At 39.3% G+C, this 12,717-nt stretch overlaps 1 protein-coding gene across 6 annotated transcripts in view; it reads left to right on the plus strand.

Moving 5' to 3' along the window:
• WASF1 (WASP family member 1) overlaps nucleotides 1–12,717 on the plus strand; it is a 70,096-nt gene that overhangs the window by 19,180 nt on the left and 38,199 nt on the right. Inside the window, exon 2 of one of the 6 annotated variants that reach the window (XM_086317357.1) lies at nucleotides 2,095–2,207. The exons of the other annotated variants lie outside the window; for them this stretch is intronic. The gene's annotated coding sequence lies outside the window, so the exon portion shown is untranslated. The remainder of the gene's footprint in view (nucleotides 1–2,094; nucleotides 2,208–12,717) is intronic. 6 annotated transcript variants of the gene reach the window in all.

Below are 12,717 nucleotides of genomic sequence, written 5' to 3' on the forward strand. Positions count from 1 at the left end.
GCAATGGGGAGATTAGCTTGGATTACCCAGATGGGCTCAGTGTAATTTGCAAGAGTCCGAGGGAGGCAAAAGAGTCAGAGAAGAAAATGTCATGGCAGAAGTAAAAATTAGAGTGATGGGATTGCTGATTATTAAGATGAAAGGCCAGGAGCCAAGGAAAGCAAACAGCATCCAGAAGTCAGGCAAGGCAAAGGACAGATTCTCCCGTGGATCCTCTAGAAAGAGACCAGCTTTGTAGACATCTGGGCTTTAGCACAAGGACAGTTGTGACTTCTGGATCTAAAAGATAATAAATTTGTACTGTGTCAGTCAGTCAGTTCAGTCGCTCAGTCGTGTCCGACTCTTTGCGACCCCATGAATCACAGCACGCCAGGCCTCCCTGTCCATCACCATTTCCCGGAGTTCACTCAAACTCATGTCCATCGAGTCTGCAATGCCATCCAGCCAGCTCATCCTCTGTCATCCCCTTCTCCTCCTGCCCCCAATCCCTCCCAGCATCAGAGTCTTTTCCAATGAGTCAGCTCTTTGCATGAGGTGGCCAAAGTACTGGAGTTTCAGCTTTAGCATCATTCCTTCCAAAGAACACCCAGGGCTGATCTCCTTCAGAATGGACTGGTTGGATCTCCTTGTAGTCCAAGGGACTCTCAAGAGTCTTCTCCAACACCACAGTTCAAAAGCATCAATTCTTTGGCGCTCAGCTTTCTTCACAGTCCAACTCTCACATCCATACATGACCACTGGAAAGTCACTATATTTGCTACAGCAGCAGTTGAAAACTCACGTAGTATTAATATTTGACCTGAATGGATATGAGGCTATTTATAGTCTATGTTTATACCAGTTAGTGAATATTCATACATTTCACTATGAATAAAAGTAATAATGTTGGATCATAGGGTGCCTACCTGGACCTTAGTGAATGATTTCTTAATATATAGTATATATACTATATTACCTTTCTAAAATCTGAGAAATTCTAAATTCTGAAACATATTTTCCCCCCAGTGGGTTTAAAAAAAAAGTTTGTGGACCTAACGCTATTTATACTAATAATCTCTCTTTCCCTCTAAAAGATTATAAACTACATGAGGGCAGAAATTAAAACTTATTATTCATCTTTGTGTCTCCCAGTTCGATGACTTACAGGTAATATGTGTGAAAAAAATATTTTTGAATTAACCTTAAGTATTTGTAAACATCGTGGGGAATATAAAGTTGTGGGAGACCTGTCCCAAATCATCTCAGATCCTAGTGAGGAATATAAGTCATGTATTGGCTCATAATGAGACACTACAATGTAAGTAACATACAAATAGCATCAGAAAAGGACTGAAGTAATCTGTGAAAGTTCCACTAAAGAGGTGATTTTTTTAGCTGTTACAATGACTACCATTTGTGTAAGATCTACTGTACTAGGTTCTTAATGTTCATGACTAAATCCCCACAAAAATCTTATGATAAAACAGATACTTAGGGATATTGCATAACTCAGTCCTAAAGGTGAGGACTTAGGACCAAATCTCCTATATTGAGATTTGGTTCATCCTTCAAGGAGAGAATGGCACGAACAGAAGTGTGAAAGTAGTTGGAGCATAAGTTCAGAAAACTAGATTATTTTAAAAAGAGTTTATTTACATAATACTGTAATTGGTCTAAAACAGAGGTCTCTGTTAAATAAAGTGTTAAGTCTTAGTCTCTGGTTGCTGGAATTTGGGATAATTTTATTTTCATGTTTGTCAATATTTTTCAAATTTTCTTCAAGAAACATACCAATTATATAACTGGCAGCAATAAACATTATTTCACATGATTAAAAGATAAGTATATTTTTTCTGAATATAGTTGGAAAAACATTTGATGCTAGCTACTATTTGGTATAGTTTTTTAATTTAGTGAGCTATCTAAACTTACTTCACTTTAAAGTAACTTACCTTAGCAATTCCCTCTTTCAACTGCTTGCAGAGAACCATCATTTAAAAATGTGTTTCAGCATTAGTTACTGCTTTTATGCCAGAAACAGTGTAATTGTGTCTTTGGAAATACACTGTATTGTGTTTGAAATTAGTATATAAATTCCATCTCTGTGTATTTCAGCAACCTAGTATTTAATGTGAAAAATGTTCCTGTAGAGAAACAGAAGAGGTGAGGAAAGCCTATTGTGAAGAATCACACTAACAGCAATGTGGTTATTCCTGCGTTTGCAAGAGGTAAACTGCTAATCCTACCTAGATACTCTAGGCACATAGGAACTAGGTTTTATTTGTTATGTATGTATGTATGTGCTTAGTCATGTCCAACTCTTTGCAACCCAATGGACTGTAGCCCGCCAGGCTCCTCTGTCCATAATCATCTAAGATGATGGTAACAAGTACTTATTTTAGGCAATAAATTTTATTTTCACGTTGGGTGTTGACTCTGGAAACATTTTCATTTTCATTCACTCTAATAAATTTAGTTTTGTCCATCCCTCTTTTACTATCTGCAGTTATTGGCAAATAAACCAATATGGTGCCATGCAAAAATTAGATATTGATTATTTTAAAAATGTTCATTGAACACTTGCTGTGTAGCAAGAAGTATGCTAAATATTTGTACAGTAATGAATGAAACAGTACTCTTATGGAACTTACAGGCTGGTAGGAAGGATATAACCAGTAGATAAACAAGTAAATATGTATTTATAAATTTAAAACATGCTGTGAGGGAAGCAAATAGGACACCATAATAGGATAAGAAGGGGACCTATGTAAGAGGAATTTGGAAGGGCCTTTTGAGCTACGAGAAATGAAAAGAGGCCAGTGATGCCAAGAGGGAACGGTGCATACAAAGGCCCTACAGTGGAAAAGAGCTTGGTGTGAAAGGAAAAGGTTGGTGTGACTGGAGCAACAAAAAGAAGGGTTGAAGGTGAGAATGGAAAGGTCTTAAAGGCTACAGTGAAGAGAGTACATTTAGAATAGGGAAGCTGTTGGAAGGGTTTTAAGCAGAAGAAATAATGTAATCAGACATATTTTAAGAGTATCTTGAGCTCCTCTAAGAAGACAGTAATGGATGCAGATAGATGAAATGAGTCTAAGTTATGGTCTGAACAAGAGACAGTAGTAGCTTGGTTCAGCATAGTGTTAGTGAATTAGTAGATATATATTTTGAAGGTAGAATCAACCCAGATGTAGGGGATGAATAGAGATAGGAGTCAAAAGGATTAATAGGCTTCTGACCACGATAATTAAATGCATATTTGTGAATATCTGTTCATACATACAGGTGATGCAATTTGTTGAACTTGGTATTCCATTAGCTATTGCAGGGTTTAATGGTAAAAAGGACTATATTTTCATTAAAATAGTAGATCCCAGAAATTTCTCTGAAAATAAATGCTTTCCTTATCAAACTTATTTCTTCAAGAGAGGGATCTTAAAGTTTTTTAATATAGTTTATAAAAGCTGATTATCTTGTTGTATCTTCAGTATATAGTACAGTGACCGACATAGACAACAGACATTCAGTAGTGATTCATTGAATAAATTCTTCATTTAGAAAGAAAAATAACGTTCCCAGAATCAAACTGAAAGAAACGGTGCCAGTGCCATGAAGCAGTTTTTCATTAAAGTTGACCACAGGTGATTTGTTAGGTTAGGTAGACTGTGACAAAGAAATCAAGCAGATATGATTTAAACTTACATCTCAAATCATAAAATATTTTGTTCTGTGACATTATTTAGAAGCTACTTTTGGAGGTGTTATAGGATCTCTAGGATCTTGGAATCAATTTCTGGACAACATAGGATGAATGGAAAAAACATTGAACTAGGTAGGACCTAGGAAGCCTGATTTCCAATTTTGACTCTGCTATGTATACTTCGGGCTAGTTACTAGCTCCCTACACTTCAGTTTCCCCACAAAAATAGGAATAGTCTATATATCTCTTGAGGACCTTTTTGTAATGATTTACTGTAATGATTAAATACATAAACATTTACATCTACATATATATAGCATTTAAAAGACCTTTATGGTACCCAGTATATAGGTCTCTGGATAAATTGTGAAATGACCACACTAAGCAGCTCCTTGACTTTGTTTCTCCATCCTTTTAAGTGTGGCTTTGCCTGGTGATTGTGCTATGGCTAATAAACTCAGTGGAGGTTATGTTTGGTGAGTTCTGAGCCTGGGCATTAAGAGGTGTTGCATGTTTCCATATGTAGTCAAATCTAGGCTAGCCAGATAGATGATGAGAGATCCTTTGGAATAGAGACAGCCATCCCAGCTGAGCCATCTTAGACCAGCCTGTCTACCTGGCAGCTGTCCACAGCATATGAATGAGCCTGGCCAAGATCAGCAGAACTGTTCAGCTGAGCATAGCCTAGATTGCTGACTCAGAATTGGTTGTTATTTTAAGCTACTAATTTTTGAGGTGGTTTTGTTATGTAACAAAAGCCAGTTGATGCAATCAGTGTCCTTAGTAAATCTTACTAAATTAATAGAAAAATAGAATTTATTGGGGTGCTGTTATTTACCAGACACTTAAAAATTTTTACATGTACTTCTCTTGTTTCTAATTCTTAAATCTGCTCTTAGTAATCTTTTGAGTAGTGTGATTGAATTTTAGTCTCCCTGACCCAAAGTCCATGGCCCTGTCCAATAAGCCATGCTACCTCTCAAATGAGATTATTTAGAAATGTTTTATAAACTTAACACTATAAAGTGTTATGGTAGATGAAATTATTATAGCATATATAGTGTCCTTTCAGATTGTAAAGAAAAATATTCAGATTTCCTTAGCCAATGGAAACCAATGGGAACTCCAGAGTAGGGTTGTAAAGAGGCTGAGTAGACATACAGCCCCCTGGATCTTAGTGGTTACAGAATAAGGATTTATATTATATTGTTCGGGGTGTATTAGCAGCTTTAGTGACCAGTTTTTCAGTGTTTATGTTAACGTTCCTGTTACCTAATAAAGGATTTGAATTTGTCACTGCCTTCCATGGAGTTGTCCATTAGGGCAGAGTTTTGTGCCATGTCAGTTTATAGATGACAGGCCTTCCCTGTGTCTTGTCATGAGTGTCCCTGGTAGCTCAGCTGGTAAAGAATCTGCATGTAATGCAGGAGACCCAGGTTCGATTCCTGGGTCAGGAAGATCCCCTGGAGAAGGGAACTGCTACCCACTCCAGTATTCTGGCTTGGAGAATTCCATGGACTGTATAGTCCATGGTGTCACAAAGAGTCAGACACAACTGAGCGACTTTCATATCACTTATGTCTTGTCATATGTGGCTACATGCTTGCTAAGTTGCTTCAGTCGTGTCCATCTCTTTGTGACCCTATGGACCTGTAGACTGCCAGGCTTAGCTGACCATGGGATTCTCCAGGCAAGAATACTGGAGTTGGGTTGCCATGCCCTTCTCCAGGGGATCTTGCTGACCTGTTCCAGATCAAATACCAATCCGGTGGTTGTGATCATATTACCAGATTTAGTTTAATTGAAAGCAGAGTGGTACAACTCATTAGTTTTATTCTATGCAAAGCTAATTTTGTTTCTTTAGAAGTGGGGGAGGGGGTTGTGTGTATCTCTTACCTCTCACAGGATAATAAACTACTCCAAAACTTCATGGCTTAAAACAGCTATCTTATCTGTTTATGATTCTATAGGCCAGCAGTTTGGGCTAGGATCAGCTGAGCAGTTCATCTGCTGACCTTGTCCAGGCTACTTACATGACTGCAGTTATCTGGTGGCCCAGTTTGGGTTGGATAGTTTGAGGAGGTCATCTAGATTTTCTGCTGTGCTGCAGTACACGGGCTTGCAAAGAGTCAGACACGACTTGGTGACTGAAAAACGAACAACAGTCTGAGAAGACCTCATTCACATGACTGGCAGTTGGTTCTGGATATTGGCTGGGCCACGTGTCCCCAGAAGGCTATCTGAGCTTATCTGTGGAAGAGTTCAAAAAAAGCATTTATAGGAGATGTTAGGTCTCTTGCCTGGAGAATCCCAGGGACAGGGGAGCCTGGTGGGCTGCTGTCTATGGGGTTGCACAGAGTCGGACACGACTGAAGCAACTTAGCAGCAGTAGCAGCAGGTCTCTTGAGGCCTAGACTTGGAGATCACACAGTGTCACTTCCACCACATGATACTGTCAAAACAAGTCACAAAACCAGTCCAAATTTAAGGCGTATGAAAATAACGTAATGAAGAGTTACAAAGAATTTGCCGTCATTTCTAATTTACCATAGGTCCCGAGGCACTTAAGTTTGCATGAATTGGATAATACCTATGGGTAATAACACACAATTATTAAAAAATTACCACACAAATTTGACTTGTGTTATTTGGTAGAATAATGTAGAGAGTCATAGCCCTGGGGGAATGTGGGAGGTGATAAGGAGATGGAGACTAGGTTTATACTTCCTTAAATGGCATAGAATAGCAAAGAGAAATGTTATTTGCAAGGAATGGATTCTTACAAAAACAAAAAATTTCACAGTTTTTATCTTTTTTAGAAGACAATTACATGCAGGTAGACTTTAAGTAATCTGAAAACTAGTATTTTTCTTTTTTAATCTTCATTTTTAATTGCAAAATTACTCCTTGCAATCTTGTGATATAATAAGAAACATGTAGTTGGTCTTTGTCCCTGGTTCTTGGCACAAGCTCCTAAAACTTTTGAGTACATTTTTGTATGCAAATAAGATGACTAGTTGGAGAAGGCAGTGGCACCCCACTCCAGTACTCTTGCCTGGAAAAAACCTCATGGATGGAAGAGCCTGGTAGGCTGCAGACCATGGGGTCGCGAAGAGTCAGACACGACTGAGTGACTTCACTTTCACTTTTCCCTTTCATGCATTGGAGAAGGAAATGGCAACCCACTCCAGTGTTCTTGCCTGGAGAGTCCCAGGGACGGGGGAGCCTGGTGGGCCACCGTCTATGGGGTCGCACAGAGTCGGACATGACTGAAGCGACTTAGCAGCAGCAAGATGACTAGTGGCAGGGGGCCCCTAGATACCCCTTAGATGGGGACCATAAAAACCAAGACTTGATTAAGAAACTTAGAACTTTCAACGTTACTCCCTAACCTCTAAGAAAGGAAGAGGGTCTAGAGATTGTTAACCATCAATGAACAATGATTTCATCAACCATGCTTATGTAACGAAATGTCCATAAAAACTCCTACTAAACTACAGGATTTGGAAAGCTTCCAGATTGATGAACACACTGAGATGCTAGGAGGGTGGTGTGCCCAGACAGGACATGGAAAGTCTGTATGAACTTCTCCAGACCATAAGATTCTCCAAAACCTTGCCCATATTTGTTGTTTAATCACTAAGTCATGTCCAACTCTTGCAACCACATGGCTGTTTTTGAGTTGTATCTTTTATATCAAACCAGTTAAAATAGTAAAGTGTTTTTCTGAGTCCCTTGAGTTGTTCTAGCAAATTAGCAAACCTGAGGAGGGGGTCATGGAAACCCCTGATTATAGCTTGTTGGGGAGAAAAATGGGAGGCCTAAGACTTTTAACTGGCTTCTGAAGTTGGGGACAGTCTTGTGGAAGTGAGCAGCCTGTGGGGTTGCGCTGTCTCCAAGTAGTTAATGTTGGAATTAAATTGACTTGTAGGACATACTGGGTGACTCAGAATTGATGCTTTTGAACTGTGGTGTTGGAGAAGACTCTTGAGAGTCTCTTGGACTGCAAGGAGATCAAACCAGTAAGTCCTAAAGGAGATCAGTCCTAGGTGTTCATTGGAAGGACTGGTGCTGAAGCTGAAACTCCCAATACTTTGGCCGCCTGATTGCGAAGAACTGACTCATTGGAAAAGACTGATGCTGGGAAAGATTGAAGGCGGGAGGAGAAGGGGACGATAGAGGATGTTTTGGATGGCATCACTGACTCTATGGACATGTGTTTGAGTAAGCTTCTGGAGTTGGTGATGGATAGGGAAGCTTGATGTGCTGCAGTCCATGGGGTCGCAAAGAGTCCAACACAACTGAGTGACTGAACTGAACTGAGGTGACTCAGTGGATAAAGAATTCTGCCTGCAATGCAGGAGATGAAGGCAGACGTGAATTTGATCCCTGGGTCTGGAAGGTCTCCTGGAGGAGGGCATGGTGAACTACTCCCGTATTCTTGCCTGGAGAATCCCATGGACAGAGGGGCCTAGTGGGCTACAATCCACAGGATTGCAAAGAGTCAGACACAGCTGAAGCGACAGAGCACGCATGCACGTAGGACATACTGAATTGACTTGTAGAATGCTCAGTTGTTGTCCACAGAGAACTGGAGAACTGCTTGGTATGGAAAAATTACCCATTTATTGTCAGAAATGAGGTGTGGGTAAAAACAGAGCACAGTACTTGTGTTCTGCTGCGTGTTTTAAAAAATGTAACATTCAGATTTGATTATTGATTATGTTAAAGACCAGAACAGTTTTTCTGAAGATTCAACAAAGCACACACATAGTGGATTCTGTGGTCATGCAAAATAATAGTTCACAAAAGGGAAAGTGGCAGAAATTCAGAAAACTGCTGTTCCCTTTCATCCAAATATTGTTCTTTAGAATGGAAAAAAGCTATTCTAATTATAAGATTGTGTAGCCCTTTATCCTTGGAAAATTCTTAAGAAATACAAAGTTTTTTCATGGAAATAATCATTAGCATCTTTGAGTTCTTATTTGCTATGTTTCGGGCCTTCTCCTAGTCATTTTAGTGTCTCAGACAGTAAAGAATCTGCCCGCAATGCAGGAGACCCGAGTTCAATCCCCGGATTGGGAAGAAACCCTGGAGAAGGAAATGGCAGCCCACTCCAGTTTTCTTGTCTGGAGAATCCCATGGACAGAGGAGCCTGGTGAGCTATAGTCCATAAGGTTGCAAAGAATTGGACATGACTGAGCAACTACACAGAATCTTTACAAACAACCCAGGTGGTGCTATTGCAGGAGACATAAGAGATGTGGGTTTGATCCCCTGGTTGGGACAATGCCCTGGAGGAGGACAGTAATGGAATACCCATTCCAGTATTCTTGCCTGAAGGATTCCATGGACAGGGGAGCCTGGCAGGCTACATTCCATAGTGTTGCAATGAGTCAGACACAACTGAAGCGACTTAGCACACATTCACACACAACCAACCAAGTGAAGTAGGTAGTATTAATCCCAGAGGCACAGAGAGGTTAAAGTCCTTACTACAGTTTGTAAGTGGCAGAACCATACTCAAACCCCATCTCCTTTGTTGTCAGGCTCTGTATCCCTAAACATTATATCAGATCAGATCAGATCAGTCGCTCAGTCGTGTCCGACTCTTTGCGACCCTATGAAGTGCAGCACGCCAGGCCTCCCTGTCCATCACCAACTCCCGGAGTTCACTGAGACTCACGTCCATTGAGTCAGTGATGCCATCCAGCCATCTCACCCTCTGTCGTCCCCTTCTCCTCTTGCCCCCAATCCCTCCCAGCATCAGAGTCTTTTCCAGTGAGTCAACTCTTTGCATGGGGTGGCCAAAGTACTGGAGTTTCAGCTTCAGCATCATTCCTTCCAAAGAAATCCCAGGGCTGATCTCCTTCAGAATGGACTGGTTGGATCTCCTTGCAGTCCAAGGGACTCTCAAGAGTCTTCTCCAACACCACAGTTCAAAAGCATCAATTCTTCGGCGCTCAGCTTTCTTCACAGTCCAACTCTCACATCCATACATGACCACAGGAAAAACCATAGCCTTGACTAGACGAACATTTGTTGGCAAAGTAATGTCTCTGCTTTTGAATATGCTATCTAGGTTGGTCATAACTTTCCTTCCAAGGAGTAAGCGTCTTTTAATTTCATGGCTGCAGTCACCATCTGCAGTGATTTTGGAGCCCCCAAAAATAAAGTCTGACACTGTTTCCACTGTTTCCCCATCTATTTCCCATGAAGAGATGGGACTGGATGCCATGATCTTCGTTTTCTGAATGTTGAGCTTTAACTTTTTCACTCCACTTTCACTTTCATCAAGAGGCTTTTGAGTTCCTCTTCACTTTCTGCCATAAGGGTGGTGTCATCTGCATATCTGAGGTTATTGATATTTCTCCCGGCAATCTTGATTCCAGCTTGTGTTTCTTCCAGTCCAGCATTTCTCATGATGTGCTCTGCATATAAGTTAAATAAACAGTGTGACAATATACAGCTTTGACGTACTCCTTTTCCTATTTGGAACCAATCTATTGTTCCATGTCCAGTTCTAACTGTTGCTTCCTGACCTGCATACAAATTTCTCAAGAGGCAGATCAGGTGGTCTGGTATTCCCATCTCTTTCAGAATTTTCCACAGTTTATTGTGATCCACACAGTCAGAGGCTTTGGCATAGTCAATAAAGCAGAAATAGATGCTTTTCTGGAACTCTCTTGCTTTTTCCATGATCCCGCGGATGTTGGCAATTTGATCTCTGGTTCCTCTGCCTTTTCTAAAACCAGCTTGAACATCAGGAAGTTCACGGTTCACATATTGCTGAAGCCTGGCTTGGAGAATTTTGAGCATTACTTTACTAGCGTGTGAGATGAGTGCAATTGTGCGGTAGTTTGAGCATTCTTTGGCATTGCCTTTCTTTGGGATTGGAATGAAAACTGACCTTTTCCAGTCCTGTGGCCACTGCTAAGTTTTCCAAATTTGCTGGCATATTGAGTGCAGTATTATATAAATATTTGTGTATGTATTTATTGATTGATTGTACCACACGACTTGTGGGATTTTAGTTCCCTAACCAGAGATTGAACCCAGGCCTTTGGCAGTGAAAGCATGGAGTCCTAACCACTGGACTTCCAGGGAATTCTCATTGTTTTGATTTGTAGTTCTCAAATGACATATGATGTTGAGCATCTTTTTATATGCTTCATTACCATCTATATATCTCTTTTGGTGAAGTGTCTGTTTAGATCTTTAGCCCAGTTTTTAATCAGGTTATTCTTTTAAAAAAAAAAAAAAACTTAACAATTGCTTGTATACTCTGGACAACAGTTCTTTTTCAGTCCTTTGCAAATGTTTTTTCACAGTTTGTGACATGTCTTCTCATTCTCTTGATGTCTTTTGTAGAGCAGAAATTTTTAATTTTAATAAAGTCCAGCTCATCAGTTATTTTTTCATGGATCTGAAAAGTCACTGCCAAACACAAAGTCATCTAGATTTTCTCCTTTGTTATCTTCTAGAAGTTTTATAGATTTTCATTTCACATTCAGGTCTGTGATTCATTTTCAGTTAATTTTTGTGAAAGGTGTAAGGTCTGTGTTTATATTCACTTTTTTACATGTAGATGTCCAGTTTTCCAGCACCATTTGTTAAAGACTCTGCCCTCCATTGCACAGGCATATCTTGGATATGTTGTGGATTTGGTTCCAGACAACCCCAATAAAGTGTATACACATTTAAGCTAGTCACATGAATTTTTTTTCCTTCTTAGTGCATATAAAAGTTATGTTTATGTTATACTTTAGCCTATTATGTGTGGAATAGCACTATGTGTAAAAAATAATACATTAATTGAAAAATACTTTATTGCTAAAACTACTGTCATCTGATGATGCAGGGTTGCCACAAACCTTCAATTTGTAAGAAATGCAGTATCTGTGAAGCACAATAAAATGAGGTGTGCCTATTATTATTTTACTTTTCTTGTCTAAAATCAGTTGGCGGTATTTATGTGGGCCTGTTTGTGGGCACTCTGTTCTGTTCCATTGATCTATTTGCCCCTGCTTTTGCCAGTATTGTACTGTCTCACTTACTGTAGCTTTATACTAAGGCTTGAAGTCAGGTAGCATCAGTCTTCCAACTAATTTTTGTTCCCTTCAATATTACATTGGCTGTTCTGGGTCTTTTGGCTTTCCATATAAACTTCAGAATCAGTTTGTCAGTAGCTACAAAATAAATTGCCAGGATTTTGATTTGGATTGCACTGAATCTTTAGATCAAGTTGTGAAGAACTTATATCATGACCATATTGAATCTTCCTATCTATGAATGTGAAATATTGCTTCATTTATTTAGTTCTTCTTTTTCTTTTTTTCAAATCAGAGCTTTATAGTTTCCCTCATATAAATCTCATATAAATTTATACCTAAGTAGTTTGGGGCTTGGGGTGCTAATGTAAATTATATGTTATTAATTTAAATTTAGTTGTTATTGCTGGTATATTGAAAAACAGTTGAGTTTTATATATTAACCTTGTATCCTGTTGTCTTGTTATAATTTATTAGTTCCAGGAGTTTTTGTTGATTATTTTGGATTTTCAACATATATAGTCATGTTATCTGTGAATAAAGACAGTTTTATTTCTTCTAAATCTGTTTATTTTTTTCCTTTTCTTGTCATATTGCTCTGGCTAAGACTTTGAGTAGGATGTGATGATATGGGACATTTTTGCCTTGTTTCTAACCTTGGCAGGAAAGCTTCTAGTTTCTCACCATGAAGTATGATGTTAGCTGTAGGTAATAGCTTTAGCTATTGGTGGTAGTGGTGGTTTAGTCACTAAGTCATGTCTGACTCTTGGAATCCCATGGACTGTAGCCTGCCAGGCTCCTCTGTCCATGGGATTCTCCAAGCAAGAATACAGGAGTGGGTTGCCATTTACTTCTCCAGCTTTAGCTATTAGATGCTGCTTATTAAGTTGAGGAAGTTACCATCTATTCCTGGTTTGCTAGACATTCTGAATTTATCATGAAAAAGTGTTAGGCTTGTCAAATATTTTTTCTACATAATTAATATGATCA

The sequence above is a fragment of the Bos grunniens genome, chromosome 9 (assembly GCF_055505025.1).
Source record: "Bos grunniens cultivar Pamir isolate PY7600 chromosome 9, Bosgru_T2T1.0, whole genome shotgun sequence".
In the NCBI taxonomy this organism is placed as follows: Eukaryota; Metazoa; Chordata; class Mammalia; order Artiodactyla; family Bovidae; genus Bos; species Bos grunniens.